Source organism: Pangasianodon hypophthalmus, chromosome 24 (genome assembly GCF_027358585.1).
Source record: "Pangasianodon hypophthalmus isolate fPanHyp1 chromosome 24, fPanHyp1.pri, whole genome shotgun sequence".
NCBI classification, from domain to species: Eukaryota; Metazoa; Chordata; class Actinopteri; order Siluriformes; family Pangasiidae; genus Pangasianodon; species Pangasianodon hypophthalmus.
The window spans coordinates 3,862,563-3,885,049 of NC_069733.1; the positions used below are offsets into that span (position 1 = coordinate 3,862,563).

Consider the following 22,487-nt stretch of genomic DNA (forward strand, 5'->3'; position numbering starts at 1 on the left):
TCATACATTGCATGTCCTTGCATTGATTTTCTTTTAGGGACTGGATTTTTCAGGAGCTGTGCCTGTATAGGATGCTTTTAGATCAGACTGGCGGGTTAGTATGAATTTGCCTTATCTCTGCAAAAACCTTCAGATTACATAGAATCTTTGAATGCCTAGGGGTATATTCTTAGAAAACAGGGCTCCTCAGGGATTGTTTGGATGGTTATGGGTTCTAGGTTCTTAAACATGATCTAATTTGCAGTGTTGAATTCTTTGCCTTTTAAAGTGTGTTTTCGCCAGGCATAATATTGCTACCATTATATCAAGGGCTTGTTTCTGTTTATGCAGCCTGTATGCACAAACCTGGATCACACTAACTGATGACATAAGCAGAACGTAGTAATTTTCTTTAAATCACAGGTCTATGGATAGCAGATCTTCATCATATAATCTGACATGGAAGACACATTGCACATTCAGCCAAGATTTTATTGGAACAATCTCATAGACGAATAATAACTGTAAAAAGGCCAGTGTAATTGCACACTCTGGCTTAGTTGTCTCCTCAATGTCTTTGATCAATGTGGGCCAATAGAATATATTCCAGACTTTGTCTTTAGTAGATTCAGTGATATATGACCTTGCTGTTAGATTCTAATGTACTCTGAGTGTAGTGACTCTGTGATAACCACTTTATAGTATTTTTCTAAGCCTAAGGCGCTATGTGGATTGGCTTTCAGAAACTGCTCTGCAATTACCTTGCCTTCTTGTACACATGCTGCTCTGTGTATTTGCTTTAAGGAATCATAATTTGAGTTTGAGATGATTTTTTTGTGTTGTTGTTGAAGTAGTATTGGGCCAGGGAGTTAGATACGAATAGTATGTCTTGTGTGTTTGAGTGTGTGTTTAATGACTCATTAAAATTAAGAATGAATTTTTCAAGATAGTTAGCCATGCCAGGAAAGCTTTAACTACATCTGTGGGTTTAACTACATCTGTGGGTAGTGACATTTTGCTAATCACTTTAGTCTTAGATGGATTAGGACATTTGTCACAGAGAATACTGTAACTGCTTTCACATATTGTTATAGTTTGTAATGAGTCTTTTGGCCTTTGTTTGGAATCTTCTGATTTTTGCTTACAGCTATATTTTTATTTTTTGCATATGGGTTTTTCTGGACCTGGGCAGATTTTTTTAGTTAAGTTGCCTTGTCAGGCTCTCTCACTTCCTCCACATGGACCAACAAACATTCATATTTAGTGACTTCAGATTCTGCAAAATTGAGAGTTTATGCTTGTGTCCATGGGAACATTGGAGCGCATTTGCACCTGCACTGACAATCTCACATCTTCTATATACTCAGAGGCCACTTTATTAGGTAAATGTACCCTGTAGCTACTCTCAATAACCATTTTATCAGGTAAACCTATCATATCAGTGCGCTTTCAGGTGTACAATTACTGACGGGAGCCCATCTGTTGCTGTACACAGTTTGTCAGGCCCCACTACCGTGTCCATCAGTGGAAAGGGAAGGACCACCACTCCGACCAGATGTTATCGGTCCAGCAGTGTCACTGACATGGTAGTGTGTGTGAGATGCTGATAGGAGTGGATCAGTTTGCAGCAGGGTTGGGGTCAGTGTCACTGTTTTACTGAATGACTCATCCTCAAATAATATGCATTCAGCTGTGGTGCTACGATGGGTCTAGAGTGGGACCATCAAACTGTACATTGGGGTACAATCCCAATGTAGGTATACTTACAAAGTTCACTTTTGGTAGGTGAACTAATAAATCAAGTGTAGATACTAGGTAATTGTATCTAATAAAGTGGCCTACAAGTGGTCAGACATCATGTTATATTCAGTCAGTGAACAGAAATAGATGAAATGCATAATTACTACCACACAGTGAGTGACTATGAGGCCCAGACTTCATGTCTGAATGCCGCTGACATTACATGCATGGGTGTACAACCAACAACTGCTGGTGGTAATATTAGTTGGGATTTGAAAATCTAATATCTATAAATATTACAAAAAAGAATGATAGAGTAAACAATCCATCTCATTCATGTTCATTACAATCATGATTGTATTTCTGCTGATAGCGAAGCGGTCTAAAAAAATTTCAGCCCATGAAGATGGATCTAGGGAGCGTGTCACTCTGTGTAATCCTGACGCGACTGTCACTGATAAGCGGAATGAATCCACAGCCTTGGCTAGAAAGAAATCAGCCCCAGGGGTTAGTGCTGCTAGTTCATTTATACCAACTTTGCTCTTCTAAACACTTTAAAAAAGAGATCCAGGAGCCGTAATTAGACACATTCTTTACATCAAAGTGATTGTTGCATTTATTCCCAGTCCTGAATATTTTTTTTTTATAGGACCTGACAGACGTGATGAATTGTGGGATGCATGCCAAAAAAGGCGAATGAAGCGTTACGTGTACACTGCTGTGTTGTGCCTCTTTAAAAGCTGTAGGCAGTGCTGTGGGGCTGCAGAGCGGTGAGGACACACACACACACACACACACACACACACGTCATATTATCCATGTGAGGACCTTCTAGTGACATAATTATTAATGCATACTACCTACACCTAAATCTAACACCATGCTTAACCTCAGCAACCAAAAGGAAACCTTTTTTTTTTCCAAAATAAAAGCTGCAGTTTTTGTGAAACAAACAACAGTTTGCCTTGTGGGGACCAGCCAAATTCCTGTTACCTGCTCAGATATACCTATCCTTGTGGGGACATTTGGTCCCCGTGAGGATATCAAAACAGGCACGCACACACACACACACACACACACACACACACACACACACGAGAGGGGAAGAGAGAGAAAGAGAGAGAGAGAGAGAGGTCTTCACACAGCAGTGGTGTGTCTGCCTTCTCACGAGGACCTTTCACTAGGACCCGATTAATGCAACGGCGAAACTGGGACCACAAACCCACACGCACACGCATACACACACACACACACACCCACACGCACTCGCGCGCGCGCGCGCGCTCTGCGGCAATAATCAGCAAAGATAACGGGTTTGTAGGCGTGCACTTGAGCGTGTACCGAAGCCGATAGTCAAATCGCGACATTGTGTGTCCTCGTCGTTGCCTCAAAGCGCCGGGACGGAAAGAGAAAACGGCAAAACCGAGACAGAAACAGCGCGCGCAGGAAGCCAGTCTCGGCACGAGTTGAGCGAGGCAGCGTCTTTTGCAGCACGAGCCCTCACTTCAGGTAAATCAGTGCAAACACCCACATTAAAGCAAACACCAAGCAAGTGTTCTTGGATCCACTCATAGATTGTAACTGCTGCTTTCATTTTTACACAGACAGATTCACTCCCACGCACTAACTTATAAATCACTGAACGCATGATCATAATTTCCTTATTTCTACTGTTTCCATGATGTCTTTTTTTTATATATATATATTTATTTTTTGCTCGTTGTCCATTTTGGGACAGATTAAGACTGTCTATAGGTGAGTTGTACTGTACATAAAGTGCATTGATGCTTCTCTGTGGTTCAGTGCCAGTTTTTGCAGTGCAGAGGTTCCCAGTCTCACTGCACATTTTGAGCCCTTTCATACTGTAACATCTCTGACCAAACTCATGAAGCATATCATGAGCTTTTTTGGGAAGGCCGAATAAATAAATTACATAGTAATTTTTTTGAGACTTTGCTAAACTAGTTTGAAGAAATTCTAATTTTTATTTTTATTTTCAATGTAATTTCTGTGGCATTTGTGAACAAGAAACCCCAACGTGGACCTGTGGAAAATGAGTGCGAGTTGGATTTGTTTTGACAGGCCATCTAAAGAAGTGATGTCTAATCTGTGTACTCGCAGCAAAAGCTCCAGTGTTGGATTAACACTCAGTTTTGAATGAGCTCTTATTGTCTTTCTGTTTCTGGAAGTCTAGCCGGATGTAAATTAAGGCTGTAGGTCTCTATTCAGCATGGTGTAATTTGCAAGTAAAAAAAAATGTTTTAGAGGCCAATCTATATCATATTTAATTAACTCCTCCAGTGATTAATCAACATCTATTGTGTTGCTATCAAGCTGGACATGAATGAACACGACAAAAAAATTTGCCAGTGGAACAGTGCAGAAAATGTAGCGAGGCACATGCTTCTTGAGGACAGTGCTGACATTTGGATTAAAAGATTAGAGAAAGAGAGAGAGAGAGAGAGATGGTCAGGGTTTGAGGTGGCTGATTCTTGGTTGTTCCATGCTTCGCTGAAATTTCTCTGGCTTTTCTGAAATGTGTCATCACTTTTATTCTATAGTTTTTTTTCCTCAGTCTTTGTGTCTTTGCCAGATTTATTATGGAAACCCCATTTTGTCTTTGAATCTCTCTGTATCTTTCTCCGTGGGTGTGTTAAAACACTTTGCTGAAATGTAATTATACACTGTTAATGCTTTACTCATGGTCTGGTAATGAGAGTGCTTATGCATGCTCACACTCACGCTCTTTCTGTCGTGAGTAAATGCATGCCAGGTCACGATTTATACAGAGACACAACGAACTGCTAAAATCCTCCCAACACTGTAATGCAGTGCTGAGTAGAAACATTTACGTAAATACATAACTCATGGCAGCTGACTAAATTCACTAGCAAGTAGGCCAGTAAGAAAGACATGTACTGTATGAATACTGTTACAGATAGAGATTCAATAATATAGAATCATTCGTCAATCCGTTCTGATAGTTCTGACTGCTAATATCCCATTCGAGCATTGAGCAGGACATGCTGAAATTTTGTGTTTATGATAAAGTTGAAAATTCAAGCTGAAGTTGAAAATTAATACTGACAGATACAGGCTAGCACGTGGAAGCTCTAATGTCTGGTGGAAGCTCTAAACATGGGACTGGGCAGCACATTAGAGCTTCCATGTACTAGCCTGTATCTGTCAGTATTACTTTTCTCTCAATATTTTTTGTTTTTCGCACCATTCTATGTAAACTAGAGCGTTGTGTGTGAAATTCTCAGGAGATCAGCAGTTTCTGAAATACTCAAACCAGCCCATCTGGTACCAACAACCATGTCACAATCAAAGTAACAGAGATTTTGATGTGAACATTATACTGAAGCTTTTGACCTGTATCTGCATGATTTTATGTAGTGCACTGCTGCCACATGATTGGCTGATTGGATAACTGCATGAACGTGCAGGTGTACAGGTGTTCCTAATAAAGTGGCTGGTGAGGGTATATACTGTATACAATTACTAGGTAACTGGCAGGTCCATGTGGTACATTTAAATATTGACAAGAAATGTTATTTTGGAGTCTTTTACTCTCTCTCTCTCTCTCTCATAGTTAATATATGCCTGATCACGGTTTACTTAAGAAATAGTAGGACGACACTTCAGACACTCTTAGAAAATGATTATGGCTATGGCTGAATCATCCTCTGTGGGAATTGCACTTAACTAGCTAACTAACTTGGCATACTTTATTATGTTATATATATTTGCTCCCACTTTTTTTTTTTTTTTTTTTTGCATAATCAATTCAGTTTCCAAAACATAGCACTGGGCAGCATTAGAGCTTCCGCTTGGCTGGTAGGCTAGTCAATAACTTTATGATTTGTCTGCCCCTGAAACTGAATTTTAATTAAATGGCAACACATAAACACTGTAAAGACTCTTAGCAGGTACCGTGTATGCTTTGTATTCTTATGTATTGTTTTGCAAGTCAAGGACAGATTATGCAGTCCTTGATAACATGAGTAAACACACGCAGAACAAATAAATTTGAAAAGCTAAGCAGCTGTCGAGTGGCAGTTTGTATCTTCAGTGTGAGTATGGGCTTATGTTGTGGGACTCATAGTAGGACTATGAAGAATGTCTTGGCCATAAAAGTTAAACAGACCCCATTATTTCCTCCTGAATATGTATCACCAAGTGGAACAAATAGAATCTGACAGTGGTCTGACTTTGATGACTTTGAAGCTGAAGATTTCAGAAATGCCAGTTATTTGGGTCACTAATTGGCATCTTTCCTTATCCTCCCACAGCACGCTTGCAGGGCATTGGTCATTTTGGTCAGGCTGAGTTTACAGTTCACTGGACAGACTGATGGCTTCTGATCTATTCCAGTACACTACAGACGGCTTTTAATTTAATCATTTAGCAAAAAAATGGATGCAAAATGAAGCTTTTTATCCAATAATACATTATTCAGTAATTGATTACTGCATTAGTGAATTATATATATATATATATATAGTACAATATAACAAATGATTGTCTTATTTTTTTAGCTGTATAGAAACCCTAATATGAAATATATGAATAATCTGTTCCCTACATTTTTTTCCAAATTGTTATGACCTACGTGTGTCTAGGATACACAATATGTATCACAATGTATTTGGCTGTTAACAAACTGCCAGCAAAACAGTACTGTTACATTAAAAAAAAAAAAAAAAAGCTTACAAATGAGTTCACAAAATTTTCTATAAGACTTATGGGAGGAGTCTTCAGTGTAAGCGCTTTGTAACAGTCAGAGATAGAGATAAAGATAAAGAGATAAAGTCTTCAGGGTGGAGGGCTCTGTGGTTTATTGGTAAAAATATTAACATATTCCAATTTTAATGATTTAGAACTTATATAACAAAAATTACTTTTCAAGATTCAAAGCAATACAAAATGTTAACATCAAATCAACTGCTCACAGAGTGTGTAATTTTTGTTAAAAACATTTTAAAAAATTGTAAAGACAATGTAAAAAGATATCACAATGCTCTTGATGTCGCTCAAAAGTCTGTTGTGCCAGAGTTTGTCATCATATAAATATTATATCGCCTAGCCCTATGTGACACCATATAATTTTATTCAAATAGTAATTCATATACACTCTAAACAAAGTGTTACTCTCTGAACAGCTAACGCCTCAAGTTGTGCGGTCTTACATGCATCTTTACTGATTTTAATAAATAAAAGCAACTTTTCTCACCAGTGTAACCTCTCAATCTCCCAAATTATTATTTGTTTTAAAGCATATTCAGTAATTACTATCTATCTATCTATCTATATATATATATATATATATATATATATATATATATATATATATATATATATATATATATATATATATATATATATCATTACGAAATACAGTGGAACGAATAGGAAAGATGTGTTACAGGAGTGAAAAGTATATTCTGTTGATGAGTCCTGGGAGTTTAAAGGGTTAAATAATGGAATGTATAATAATATTGGACTCAGACTCACAGGCTCTACTATATTGAAAGAGCTTGGAATTCTGAGAATGGATATGTCCTGAATGATTGTAGTTGAGATTTAGTCTGTTTATATTCATGTAAGCAGGAGTATTTGTGTTTTTTTTTTTTTTTTTTTTTTTTTTTTTTTTTGTAATTTCATCTGGACAGGTTTATACAGTATCTCTGTTATTCATGTCAGAAATACGAACCTCCCCATAACTCGTCACACACTCTCAAGCGTCTGCACTGTTTAAGGCTTTGAACGGTGCACCACATTTCATATCAAGACTCTTGTGACACAGATTCTTGCCAAGCGCTTGGCAGTGGGTGTGTCAGAGCTCTGCGGTATCAAGGACAGGGTGACTTTTAAACTAAGGCCCAATACACCATGGTGATGGAAAATCTATTCCTTATTGAACATGAGATCGAACACAGCCCAGTAGGCGATATACAAGGGTCATCACATCATGAGGCATTCAATCAGTAGAATTAGGGAGCAAGACTAATCATGCTGCTGCTTCTTTTTTTTCTTTTTTGCCTATATAGACATTTTATGGTTTATTGTTGACTGGCTGCTCTAGTCAGTGTCCTTAAGTGAATGTTTGTAGTTGATTTCATATCTGAGTGTATAAACATGCCTTAAAATTATAATAAAAAAAAAAATTAGAATCCACTCCTAACAATTGTTTCTATTTTATCATAGGGTTAGGCAGTGTGGCCAACATATTATATTGTGATACTTTTTTATAAAATTATTTTTGCAAAACATTATTTTTGTAAATCAGTGAAGCCATATTTATGGATAACTAGTACATGATCACATTTTCGTCCAGGATTTAACATTAACATGGAAACGTAGGGAAAATTAGAAGATTTGTATAAAATACATTTTCATGTTTGGTTAGGCTGCTTTCATACCTGACTTTTTTTTTTTTTTTTTCTCAACCGCCAACGCACATTTGAGAAGCATCTGCAAGGTAGGCAGAATACAACTACGCATTTAAAAAGAGCTGCCTGTAGCATTTTTTTTTGCCACAGTGAAGCTTCCAAATGTAAAAAAAAAAAAAAAAAAAAAAGAAAGAAAGAAAGAAAAAAAAGGAAGAAAAAGTTTTTTCAGAAAAGTACTTTTTAGCCTTTTTAACCTCCTGACCAATCAGGTTGCAAGTTGAGGACAAGCAAGCAAACTGCTGGTTAAAAAAAATAAGTCATGTTGTGAGCAAATTATTTATTTGACTTTATTTCATCTTTATTACTGATAATAATAAATTTAATCTAGAGCACAAGCTAGGATACTGATCCTACACAACCTGATACTAGCTAGGACTAGTAAGAGCGGTCTTGTTTTGTGGCATGGTTGGGAGAGTGCAAGTTCTAAAAAAAAAAACAATGAAAATGGGCCTCATGGGGAAAACGTTCAAGTCTGTCTGCTTTACATAATGTATTATTACTGTTCTTTTGGTTTTCAATAAACAGACATGTCAAAAAACATCTCTCGATCTTTAACATTAAGACTGAGTAGTAGTTTTATAACTACAGGAAAGAGAGAGAGAGAGAAAGAGAGAGAGATTCCACCAATTATCAAAGGTAGACAGTCAATCCTCTGACATTTTAAAATCTATTTGAATTACTAAATGGATTTCAGTGATGTTATAACCCATGATAGTACATGCATTTGTCTAAATGCAACCATAAAGATTTCAAACAAAGATAGATTTTCTTCTCTAATTTTTTTCCCCCTCTGATCCTCCACATCTTCACATTAACCACCAAATGACCCAAAACATCATGGAACAGCAAAGCGAACAGCAAGGAAAACATGTGCCAGCTCAGAGAGCTGATCTTTGCATGTAATATTTATGGAAATGAAAAACGAATCTCTGAATCTGCTGTAATAGAAGGAAACCCACTGCTTATATACAAACTTATAACTGTTAAAGCACTTCACACAGTATGCAAAATCATTTAATAGCCTACAGTCTAGAGTTCAGTCCAGAGTCCAAAAGTTTGGGTCCGCATCCTCTAGAAATGTTTTATTTCATTACTATTCAACAATCAGATACATGATGCAATTGAATAATCACATTCAAGAATTTGTTGGTTAAACCTGAAGGTTTTTTTTAGCAGTTAAATATAATTTAGCCATTAAAGTCTATTTTCCCCACATCTGACATTGGTCAGAGGTTTTCCACCATGAGAAAGCCTTCAGGACAGAGGAGTTGACATGACAAGCTGTGTTTTATTTATTTATTTTTTTTAGAAAAACGACAGGCTGCTGAGGGAACGACTTTATAGCTGATGTAGCACGAGTGATAAGAGGAACTAACTTATCTCTTAAAGTTATATATAACTATAAACAGTTAAAAAGTATGATGTGTCATTCATTAGTAAATTAAAAATTGTTATAACTGGCATAAAAGGAATAACAGGTTTATAGGAAAATAATTAATGTCTCAGTTGTTGATTATTTTCTTATAACAGCACAGGCCCATGTTTTTTACTCCCTACTTAATTCATACACAGACTGTCAAATCTTGTTTCTTTAGTTACATTTAACAACGGGAACAACCAGGAATGCCATGTTTTTGAAACTTCCGTGGAGCTTTTGTCCCAAACACAGAATTATGGTGAGAAGCGTACATGTACTGCATTCAAATTTGGGCAAAATACAGTTTGTTAGAAGATACTTATTTATGGTGCCTTTCGAATACATAAAGCAAAATATGAAACCAAGTTCTTGTTGCATGTCCTGGAAGCCAATAATTTTTACGTCTTTATGTTCTGTAGGTCAGTCAGCATCTCTACTGGCTCTCAAGCTATGACTGATGCTCTGTGTGAGCAGTATCACTGTGTGTTGCTGATTGATGCTCATGGCTGAAGGGTGCTCCAGGGGCAGCCCACATAGAGCCATAATGGAGGATGGGGATTTGTGGCTGTGAGGGTGATGGACGTAGGCTCGTCGTGAGCCTTGGCCTGTGGAAAAGGCAAAGAAAGTGGCATGAAAGAACCACAAAAGTGGTCTCATTAAAGAAAACTACCAAGAAGGCTTTGATTGAATGCATATCATACATGTTATGGTAACAGTCTCTTTTAGAACTCAGATGTGTACGATAGATTTCCTGTTGCACACATGATGGATCCGTAGCCATTAAAGCCCAGAGCTGTGATCTGTGATCTAGGATTTGGCAAAACTGAGAGTAATGGATAGGTAATGGTTGAGACCAAAGATGTCATTATCGTCATCAGGCAAAGTGTTTGGGGCCACTGCCAGTGACACAGAGACATCATCAAAATCTAGATTCCTTAAAAACACTATAAAATGCTTTGTATGTACATAAAGATAACAAAGAGGCCAATCAGCTCTCCAAACCAGATTCACAAAGTAAAGAAAAAAATACTGGGCAATCTGTTCAAACAGCATTGATTTCAAGTTCTTGACTGGCTAGGAGTCCAGGGGAGCGTAATTGGTGCCGCTCTGAGGTTGGGAAGAATGACGTTACTTTCTCCCCAGTCAGTGAGAATATATGAATGATGAGAATGAGTATGATGAGAGTGTGAAAAGAAGCAGCGGTGTGAAAAGATGTCCTGGCAGAGTTTCACCTGTCTTAGACGTTTTGTCATGTTTGTCATTTAACCCTCAACTTTCTAATAAGTAAGAGTTATAGCTAGTGGGTAGAAACTGGAAGAAAATTTGGTATAATCTAGGAACTAGGGGAAATGTTATCATGATAAACAATGGAAGTCTTTGCAACCAGACAGCATAAACCAAGATTCCGTTCACAATTCATGAAAACCAATTGTAAAAAAGTTGAAGAAAGCAGGAGAAACCTTTTTTTAATGGTAGTGTTTTCTCTCAAAAACATGTGGCAACATTAGTGACTCATAAATGTTATTTCAAATAAATGCAAACAAATTGCCATCTTTAACAAATTATACTTATTGTAAATTGCTCTCAGTCTTCAGGAACTCTGTGAATATAAAATGAATATAAAATGAATATTAAAAAAATATTTTAAAGCAGTTACAAGTCCCAGTATAGCTGCAAGCAACGATTAGCGGGCCCAAGCATCAAAGTTGCAGCATTGTCTGTTTCACGTTTGAACATACATGTGAACTTTGGCCCTCTTTGTATGATGTACAGTAGAATTATGCCACACCTTCACAATAGCATCTTGGATATCTTGACATCATGCTGACCAAATGTGGTTGGAATCTGATCTGAACTGGACAGGATGAGTAAGTAAAAGTTTGGTACCTGTCAAAACACACAAAATCTAAAATGGCTGACTTCCTGTTGGGCAGAGTTAACGTTATGATCAGGAAGTTTGTCTGTCTTAAGAAGACTCATATGGCTAAATTTGGTGCAAACTGGATTCCCACAATGAAGAAAAATGGCAGAGGGGGTGCTATCAAGCTGATGCTTGGGTCCAAGCTTTGTTTAGACCCTTATGGTCATCAATTCTGATGCATGTTTTGAAGTTTTATGAGTTTTCGAGCATGCCACGCATTTTAAAAAGAAAAATGTCTGGAACAGATACAGTCTCCTCTGAAAGGTGATGGAGAGAAGGACGTCATCCACATTCACAAGGATTTATTTAAATATTTTTTCTAGGAAAAAAGGTATTTGAAATATTCTGGATGAAGAAAGTGTCCAAGATCAACTGAACCTTATTATGCCTTATTAGCAAAAGGTCAGATCAGATTCTTGTCTAAAGGTGAATTGATTAAATGATTTTTTGTGATGTTTGTTTTGGTATGTATGTTCTTTTATATCTCTAGTGGCCTTTTTGCCTTGTATGGGAAAATGATGCTACATGACACAATGTACAGACAGAACTTGATACATGGTGGAGATGGGAAGAGAGGGCCAGAGGCTGTGATAATGTAAAAAATGTCTCATTTTTAATGGAAAAGGGAAAATAATGATAGTAGAAAATAATAATGCAGCTTCTCCTAGTCGCTTATGAACTCAAAATGAAAGCAATTTTGTTCCTGTTAATATTAAATATACTACAGCATAACAACAATTTCACTGTACACAGCACAGTATATTTATGCACTCATATAAAAAATATAAATAAAATGTTTTTCAGAATTTTTTTTTTTTTTTTCATTTCTAGCAATGGCATTGGCGCAAAACTTGCCTTCAGGCCACAGAATCAAAAACAACCAGAACAGAAGGAAAAGGATGAAATGAACCAATCAGGGTGAAGAGTGACGCAAAAACCGGCGTAACTGAGAAACCAGAGAACAAATATAGACTTTATGATCCTATTCATCTTTAAATGAACCGAGCTGTTTGGAAGGGTTGTAGGAAAGAAGCTCTTTGTGAGAGCCTCTCACCAAATGCAGCACTTGAAGTACACTAAGCCTCAGTGAACCATTGGAGTAAGAATCATGTGCTGTGGTCAGATGTGACCAAAATTAAACGTTTTGGCAGTGATGACCTATTAAAACAAGTCTGGTTGCCTCTACCAGGGGGGTTAAAATGGAGCTTTCATTAAATTAATAACTCCAAACATACTTCACAATCAACACATAAATAGTTTTGTGCGTGAGCACAAAAAACATATCTCAGACTCTGGATTAAACCCTATAGAAGAAATATAGATCTTATTATCCTATTAAGCTTCAATGTTATTAAAAATAAACCGAATGGAAGTAGAAAGACCTACTTTTATTTGGCCAGCTTCTCTGCTGATCTTCTGCTAATGCTGCTGTAAGCCTCCACTGCAAAGCCCTATTAATATTAAGCACACAGCTCCTCAAATCCTTATCACACTTAATTCACACAAATTAAGTTCCATATTGGAGTAATTAATACTCTCTCTCTCTCTCTCCCCTTGTAGCGTGTAAGGTAAAGTATTCATTATACATCTCTAATTGATTCAAGTAACACAAGGTGAATGGAAAGCCAAATACAGACAAACAATTTTTTTTTTACATAAACTACACCAGAGTGCTTATTATTTCTGAGTATTATATTGAATATTTTAAAAGATGGTAGCACATAAAGCATGATTCCAGTATGGATAGTAAGAGCTTCTTTCATGTTGAGTACTGGTGTGTGTGTGTGTTTCAGTTGTTTTTCAGGTACCTGAAACCTGAAACTCTCTTTGTCTTTTTTTTTAACATGAGTCTGGAAATTTTTTTCCCTTCAGTTAAGGGTGTGATGATATCCTGCTGGATCAGATGGAAATAGTAGTATTAAGACATTGTGTTGGGCCGTATCACACCATCTAGTCACTGATTAATTTCCTGTAACACCAAGATGACCACATGCAAATATTCCTGAACATGTACTCTCAATACATGAATAGGGCTTTATATATTTTATAATTTCCACATGTTATTATTGTGTATTCTTGTATTTTAATATAAGAAAATTTGCAGCTTAGTTGTGCATTTTCAAACACGGTATTCTTCATCGCATGACAAAAGAAACACGAAGAAAGGACAACATTTCCAGGCGTTGCCAGTCAACACCTGTATTAGACATTCCTCATCCCTCTAGCACGTTTACTTCTGAAATGAAATCATCGAGCATGCGAGGACGGGTCAGCCCCTAGAGCATGTGTGGAGATGTCATAAATTTTTCAGGGCTTGTAGTAACCAGTGCTTAATGGCTGATAAATGTGTAATGTCGAGTTTTATTATACTTACAGAAAAATCCCACTGTTAACTGTAGTAGCTACAGTAGTTGACATCGGTCCTAGAAGAGAACCTTGTAGAATACCTGCTCCCTTGTTAGAGTGAACGGATTCATTCCGCCAGCTGAGGAAGAGGTGGACAATGATTGGGATAATCGTCTTTAAGCAGTTTTAAGAATTACCCTACAGTTCAGTGTGTGTGTGTGTGTGTGTGTGTGTGTGTGTGTGTGTGTGTGTGTGTGTGTGCGCGCACACTTCTGGCAAAGATGGTGAATGTTACGTGCAAAGAGTCGTGGAGCAAATCAGACACACACACCCACACCCACACACACACACACACACACACACACACACACACACACGAGTTTGAATGATGCTAAATCTCTAACAGCTTTTTAAAAATAAAACAGATGCATAAGTAATAGATTTAGCATACTTGTATTATTCAGTCTTAGCTCCAGAACATTGATTATTAATTCACAGTCAAGGGTTTGCATAATTAAGTATTAAGAGTTATTATCACAGATAATAATTACATTTTACAAAACAAATTTCCAGTTATGTAGCAATACTGGTCTTCATGACTAAAGACCAATGCGTAGTACATAATCAAGCTTTATTAAACAAATAGCAAGACCTTAATTAACCCCTTATACGCGTCACCACCTTTCTCTCGTTCTCTATTAGTCTTCTTTTATGCTCTTTTCCTCCATATAATTTACAGAGTAAAGTACTCTCTTTCCTCCTCTCTCGTCTCTCTCTCTCTCTTCCCTTTGTCTGTATTCTTAGTTTGACTTTGACTTTCTCTCTCTCTCTCTCTGCTGGTATTGTGTGTCTGCGCAGCTCATATTTAATTCATGTTTAGAAAGGTTCTCGAATGGAGGGTTTGGCAGTGCCTGCAACATACACACACACACACACACACACACACACACACATAGGCTTGTGACTTCCTGACTGCCATGCTTTTTCAAGTGCACACACACACACACACACACACACACTATGTAAACAACCATAAAAGGCTCCTAGCCACCTGTCATTAGTTTTCTCGTCTCTGTCTTCTGCTCTCTCTCTCTCTTCTCTCTCTCTCTTGCTATCTTTGTCTCTGTCAATCTCCTTCATCTATCTATCTATCTATCTATCTATCTATGTTCTCTCTCTATAATAACCTATAATAAGCTGTTCTGGCAGCTCTGATAGCCACAGTGCCCTTCAGTGCCTGACACACAGATCATGACTGGATTGTGTCTCCTGTGTCCATGGTTGTGTTGAGACAGAAGTAAGTCTCTGGATAGGGGTTCTTCTTGGAAGCCTCTCTGAAAGAAGGAACACTTTGTTGAAGAATCTTTAAGGAATCCTTCAAATGGACAAGCTGAAGAACCATTTAACATTTAGTTAAAAGCAAAAAACTGTGGATGCCAGGCTACATGGCTCTGCATATAATCACCCACTCCAGTGGGATTTTCATTTTGATTTACATCACTGATTACTGAAGTTCTACAGGAAGGATAGCATCTGTATGGAGAGAAGGAAAAATGAAAGAGAGAACTTTCTAGAAGGGAAAAGATCAGAAACCGAAGAGAACTGACGTGGGAGCTGGAGAGAGAAACAGCTAGAAATGGAGAAGTGTTCATGAAAAGTGAAATTCAAATAGAACTTGGAGAGAAATATGAACAGACAAGAAGAAGGAAAACAACAAAGAAATGCAAAAAACAGAAAGACGTGTGTGACTGAGCTCAGCGACATATATCAAACCTTATAATAAAAGAGACTCTCTTAAGAGTCGTTAAATACGTAGAAAGATATCGGTTTATACATAATGAATAAAACAATTGGAACATGCCTCTCTCTCTCTCTCTCTCTCTCTCTCTCTTGCTATCTTTGTCTCTGTCTCTATCTATCTATCTATAAATAAAACAATTGTAGGCATGCTGTTGTGGGAAAATAATCAACAATGTCGTGGTGTGTTCACAGTTTCATTTGTTTGTTAAAGACGACACTTCATACATATTATTTGTTTATACTTACATTTAATATTATCACTTACATTATAGCAGTTATAAATACCTTACCAGTCACAAATTCCCACTCTCAGCACACATCAGAGTTCGAGCACGACAAGTGATGCTTGTGTGTCGTGTGTTTTGTTGTTCGTTCTCCATGTGCTTTTGTTTATTATTACAGTGCGCCTTTGTTTCTGTTATAGTCTTGTCTCTGCCCCTGCCCTATTACTCGTCTGTTACTGATTGTGTTCACCTGTTCTGTGTTTGATTCTTAATTAGTTTGCACTTTTATATCCTCTATGTGTCACTATTTTTCTTATCGAATGTTTCATGCTTTACCAAGCCATAGTTTCCTTTGTTGTAGTTTATGTTCCTCATTGTTTTACCTGTGCCTCTGTATTAGTTTAGTAGGTATTTGGATATAACAGTTATAATCCTATCTGCCTCAATACCTTGATCCCTGTATCATTATTCTTTTTTTTTTTCTAATTATTCACGTACCATGATTCTTGGACTCCTCATAATCAAGATGTACATTACAACCAGCCTATGTTTTTGCAGCCTAGGCAGCCTATAAAGATGAAAACCTTCCAGTGTCACAGCTTTATATGTGAATGTTACAAAGCACTGACACTGGAGACTCCTTCCCAAATTGCTTAATATGTCTCAGGGAAAGTTTCACAATATTAACAATTACACCTTACATACAATTATATACGTTACATACTGCTAATAGCTGTTACTATAGAAAACATAACATACTATAGATAACATATTGGAACGAGCGCATTAATACAAACCTGTGATTTCCCTTACAGCCAGAACTACAGTCAGAGCTGCTCTTAGGTGAACATTCTAGGTGATTCTAGCTGAACATTCACCTGTGAGTTCATGAGAATCAGTTTTGTGAGTCAGTAAATAACAAGAAGGACTGTTATCGGTTTTGTTTGTAAAATAATGGACAATTTGCTTATTATTAATTAGCAGTCACTGCCTGTCTCTTTTTTTTTTTTTTTTTTTTTTTTTTTTTACTGTTGCTTGGCACACACCTGAACAAAGCTAGCTAACACTTACTCTGCATTCCAAAATCACATGCCATAAGGATACAAGAAGTGTCAGATAACTAACAGTGAATATCTTTCACTACTGTTGTAGAGAGTTTATTATCATGTAATGGACATGGACTGGATGCAGACCAGACTGCACTCATGCTATTTTTGTAAACAGGGTTGCCAGGTCACAGCTAAATTTCCAGCCCAACTTAATTTAATAAAAATGCACACACACACACACAATTGAGATGATCCCAAAACATTTCGAGGGTTGAAAAAGATTGACATATTTTTCTTCTTTTTCCTTAGTCTTTCCAGCGTGGGGAAAAAAGGTCACCGTAGTTCGCATGCATTTCTGATTCATAGTATCTTCAATTGGCTTCATCATTCATATCACCAAAAAAAAAAAAAAAAAACACCAATGACGGATTTGTTTGTTTCCACTCACAAGCTTGTTCCAAAACTAGGCCAATTTGGGGTGAAAACCATGACCTTGGCAACCCTGTTTGTAACAGCTGTATAAAATAAGCTTATTAGCTTGTTGCTTATACATCCTTATACATTATTATTTTTGCCACTAGCGTTGAACCATCCCATCCACTGACATATGCTAACAGTTTTGTGGTAAAATTCTGGGTTTTTTTTCTCTCTCTGTCTGCTAGGATTTTCTTTATAGCATTGTAGGCATCTCTGCTACAGTCACACTGACTCAATGCCTCCACCCTTTTGTGAATTCATTTAGTGAACTTCATTTAAGTCTTGCAACAGTCCTTAATATAGAGACAGAAACTAGCCCAAGAGGGCGTTGGATTATTGGAACACAGCCTTGTATATCAATGTTAGGAAAGGGATTTTTAGACTTTGAGTATCATTTTCAAGTTTTATAGAAAATTAATCAACACTTTCTGACCAATCAGAATCGAGAGTTGATAGTTATTATTTGGTCATTCATCTTAAAGCATGTTATTCAATAACTACTATGAGTTGTTCATTAACTACAATAAAAGTATTGTATTTAGTTACAATAGTGAGGAAGTTAAGTCTGGAACCACTGATTCGTTAAATATGAAACTGAATTTCTCAATTAAAAAAAAACTTCTGTTAGAAATGATGTCACTTGGGTTTAGTGTGTGATGGTAAGAAAAACAAACATGACTGCGAGCCAGTCCATTTAGAAAAGATGTAATTCAGAGTTTTCAGGGAAATAAAGCTTTAAAAATGATTGAATATACAGACAAACATTTATTAATTTGGCAGATGGTGAACAAAGTGCTTTACAAATGATGCAGAATCCAACAAACAATCCAACAAATGATAAATAATAAAAAAAAAGACAAAAATGAAGTATAATAACTATGTCATGTTGCATAACAACTATTGCAGGGAAAGAATAGAAGGAAAGTGTGCATGTGCATAAGCGTGGGTTTGAGTATGACTAAATCACACATCATTTTCAGAGAAGCAAGAATCAAAAAATGAAAAAGGAGAGGTGTCAGTGGGGGAAAAAAAAAAGTCACATGCTGCAGCAGTGACTGTAAATGTACATAAAAAGAGAGTGGGTTTGATGCTGAACAAAACGTGACACTGCTCAGGAGATGAGCTAGGCGTGTTAGGCATGAAGGGCAATTCAAATTTAGAATTTGACTTTAGAGATGAAAGAAAATAAGAGAAAGAAAGAGGTAGGAGTGAGAGGTGTGAGAAGGAGGAGATGGAGGAGAGTCATTTCCTTTCTCAGCGAAGTTTCACTTCCTTTTGCAGGTCTGTTGCAGTTGCACAGTTTTGAACGTCATGTGATACACATTCTGCTATTGTTTGTTATATTAAAGATAACTGCAATACTGTGCTTATAAAATGCTGTGTTGTTACTCTGACCGTAGTGATCATAGCCTCATGTTTCAGTGCTGTTTTTAATGTAATATGATGTATTTTCTCTCACAACTTGGAGGTGTGTAGCAACTAACAACTAAATCACGTGTGCATACACAGCACAGGGAGAGAGGGGAAATACACAAGGGGATTTAAAAAAGAAAAAAGAAGAAGAAGAATGGAGAAGTCCAATGTAGTTGAAGCAATTTAACTGCAAATTTTCCTTTAAGCATATATAGAGTCTGTTTAGTGCTCTGGGTATCTGTATTATTATTATTATTATTATTATTGTTATTATTATTTGTAATTTAAATTTTAATTTAAAAAGACAGATGTAGAAATGGCAGCACTTTCAGTATGGCGTGTGAATTCTGCCTCTGACTGTTCCTCAACCTCAGCTACGTCACTCCACTTCCTAAATGTTCTCATCTAGACATGTGCGTGGGAATGATTTTTAAATCCTGCTCACACGGTTATTTTTGTTCTTAACCTGCCTGTGATATTTTCTAACGAATCAAATTGGTTCTAATTTGAAAACTATAAACAGACTAGTAGCCTAATTTCAACCATTGCTTTAAATGACTTTTTCAGTTAAAGTAGCATACAAAACGAACATAAATGAAGGAAAAATCAGTTCACTGAAGGGGAAAGGACACGAAAGGACATTTGCTTCTGGTGTTGGTTACTTTTACTTCACATGGATTCTAGGTGAACATTGACCTGTGAGTTCATGGACGATTTGCTTATTATTAATTAGCAGTCACACCAAATGTTGTTTTGTTTTTTTTTACTGTTGCTTGGCACACACCTGAACAAAGCTAGCTAACACTTACTCTGCATTCCAAAATCACATGCCATAAGGATACAAGAAGTGTCAGATAACTAACAGTGAATATCTTTCACTACTGTTGTAGAGAGTTTATTATCATGTAATGGACATGGACTGGATGCAGACCAGACTGCACTCATGCTATTTTTGTAAACAGGGTTGCCAGGTCACAGCTAAATTTCCAGCTCAACTTAATTTAATCAAAACGCACACACAAACACACACAAAACTGAGATGATCCCAAAAAATTGAAAAAAGGTTAACACATTTTTCTTCTTTTTCCTCAGTCTTTCCAGTGTGGAGAAAAAAGGTCACCGTAGTTCGCATGCATTTCTCATTCATAGTATCTTCAATTGGCTTCATCATTCTTATCACCAGAAAAAAAAAAAAACACCAATGACGGATTTGTTTGTTTCCACTCACAAGCTTGTTCCAAAACTAGGCCAATTTGGGGTGAAAACCATGACCTTGGCAACCCTGTTTGTAACAGCTGTATAAAATAAGCTTATTAGCTTGTTGCTTATACATCCTTATACATTATTATTTTTGCCACTAGCGTTGAACCATCCCATCCACTGACATATGCTAACGGTTTTGTGGTAAAATTCTGGGTTTTTTTTTTCTCTCTGCCTGCTAGGATTTTCTTTATAGCATTGTAGGCATCTCTGCTACAGTCACACTGACTCAATGCCTCCACCCTTTTGTGAATTCATTTAGTGAACTTCATTTAAGTCTTGCAACAGTCCTTAATATGGAGACAGAAACTAGCCCAAGAGGGCGTTGGATTATTGGAACACAGCCTTGTATATCAATGTTAGGAAAGGGATTTTAGACTTTGAGTATCATTTTCATGTTTTCATGGATAATAAAGACCTGTACAACACACAGACACAAAGACATTTCCTAGGGAGCTGTTTGAAAAGGTCTAGATTTCAAAACATTCCGATGGCAACATTTGCCTGCACTTTCTCTATTTCATTGCAACAAATCAAACAAGTATACACAAAACACATGTTTCGTTTAAGGTCGGATCAAATCTGTGGCCTGCAGTGCCTGAGTAAGGCTTGCCAAGGGAAGAAGGCACTGTTTTTCTTAATCGGTTGGAAGATGGAGCATGTCCAATTCACAATTGCAGATCATTTCAAACACAAAATTGTACCATTAGATGAGTTATTGCTTTGTTTAGGATCTTTTAGAATGTCTAGTGCTCCCAAAACTGTAGACGCCACATTTCCAAACATGGCTAGGGTATGTGAGTGTGTACTTTCAGTGGGAAATTGTACCATTCCCTGGCTCAGTTGGGAATCTTTTATTGTTGAGTTGGTGGGAAAAATTTGTTTTCGCTTTGCCTTATGCATTAAAGCCGTGTTCAATTGGAGGAGCTAGTGATTACCAATAGAAAGATTCTCCACTCCATATAAGTGTGTGATAGCCATTAGATAATGCCACAAGAGCCTCTTCTTTTCTTTTGCACCCCCTTTACTTTCATCTAATTTGGCTGTATTGACTTTCTTACTTTATCCAATTCTGGAATCTTTATCTTTTTTCTCCCACTCCATGCTAGCCTACATCCTGGTGAGATGACTGATCTCTGTCAAATCAGATTATTGACAGATCATCTCATTTCATGGGTCCACATCTCAGATATATGCCGGATCGGATATACAGCTAGTCGAGAGTCACAATTGGACAAGGAGAGATATGAGAGGAAGAGGAATAGTGTGAGTGTGCACTCAAAGTGTGATAAGCAAAGTGGTGCGTAGGATGCCATTAAGGAAAATGCCAGTTTTAGTTAAACTAAAAGCAAGGATTTCTTCACGAGGAAACAGCTGTTTAAAAATTCTGTGTAAAATATTCATGTTACTTTATGATTATGTGCAGATCATTATTAGTTCTAAAGGTTGTACAGTACAGTACATTACACTTGCATTACTATGTGATTACGTTATCATTTTATAGCATGTTATTAAAATTTTATGAACCATTAGAGGTTATAAAAATGCTTGCAATTAATTTTTATAAAATTTTTACAAAAATCACCTCTAATGGATTATGAATATGGGCTTTGTAGAAAGTGTTATCAGATCTTCTTTGTGATAAAATGACATACTAATGGTCCTACATACTCAGTGGTAAATCCCTGTAAGTCATTAACAGGATGTGTTTATGAGTTAATTGATGCCTCACAGCTCATATCTTTGTTCCCAAACTGCCGTCATGCATAATCTTATATCTTATTATCTACGCAAGGTGCAAGATGTGTTAAATAGGCCATTGAATAAACTAGTGTGTGCCAATCATAATAGATACATACGGGAGGATTCGCAATTATCTAAATGGACTCTAGGCCAAGCTCCACAATTCGTTACAATGTGATTTAATGAGAGCAGTTAAAAAAAAAAAAAAAAAAGTCCAATCATGGATATTGTTTTCATCCTGGCACATTTGTGCTCATCATCTTGATTAGAATAGCACAAATGCAGTGCTTCAAAATGTTATTACACCAATGTGCTACATATGAACACATCAGTTTTAAGGGTTTATACCACATTCCCATTGAATGTTCATTTCATTAATTAAAAAACTATTTCTATAGTAACACCACACAATGGGACTTGTATGTTGGATACTCACATAAACATATTTAAATAACATGAGTACTTGTTGATATGGTGAAGTCTCTGGTTTCAGCGCTTTGTATGTCAGAGTTAAAGTTTTCTGCCTTGCCTCAGGACAGAGGACTTTGTGGTCTGTGGTTTCTCTGTAGCATGACAAGCTGCATTTTTTGTCTTATTAACTTCAAAAGAGAGAATAAAGAGAGCCTGGTGAGGGAACAACTATTATAGCTGCTACAACACAAG

At 36.9% G+C, this 22,487-nt stretch overlaps 1 protein-coding gene across 1 annotated transcript in view; it reads left to right on the forward strand.

The window, feature by feature from the left end:
- Window positions 1-2,552: 2,552 nt before the first annotated feature.
- The window catches only part of wscd2 (WSC domain containing 2), a 74,225-nt gene continuing 54,290 nt past the window's right edge, over window positions 2,553-22,487 (forward strand). The window contains exon 1 of the mRNA XM_026939907.3: window positions 2,553-3,228. The gene's annotated coding sequence lies outside the window, so the exon portion shown is untranslated. The remainder of the gene's footprint in view (window positions 3,229-22,487) is intronic.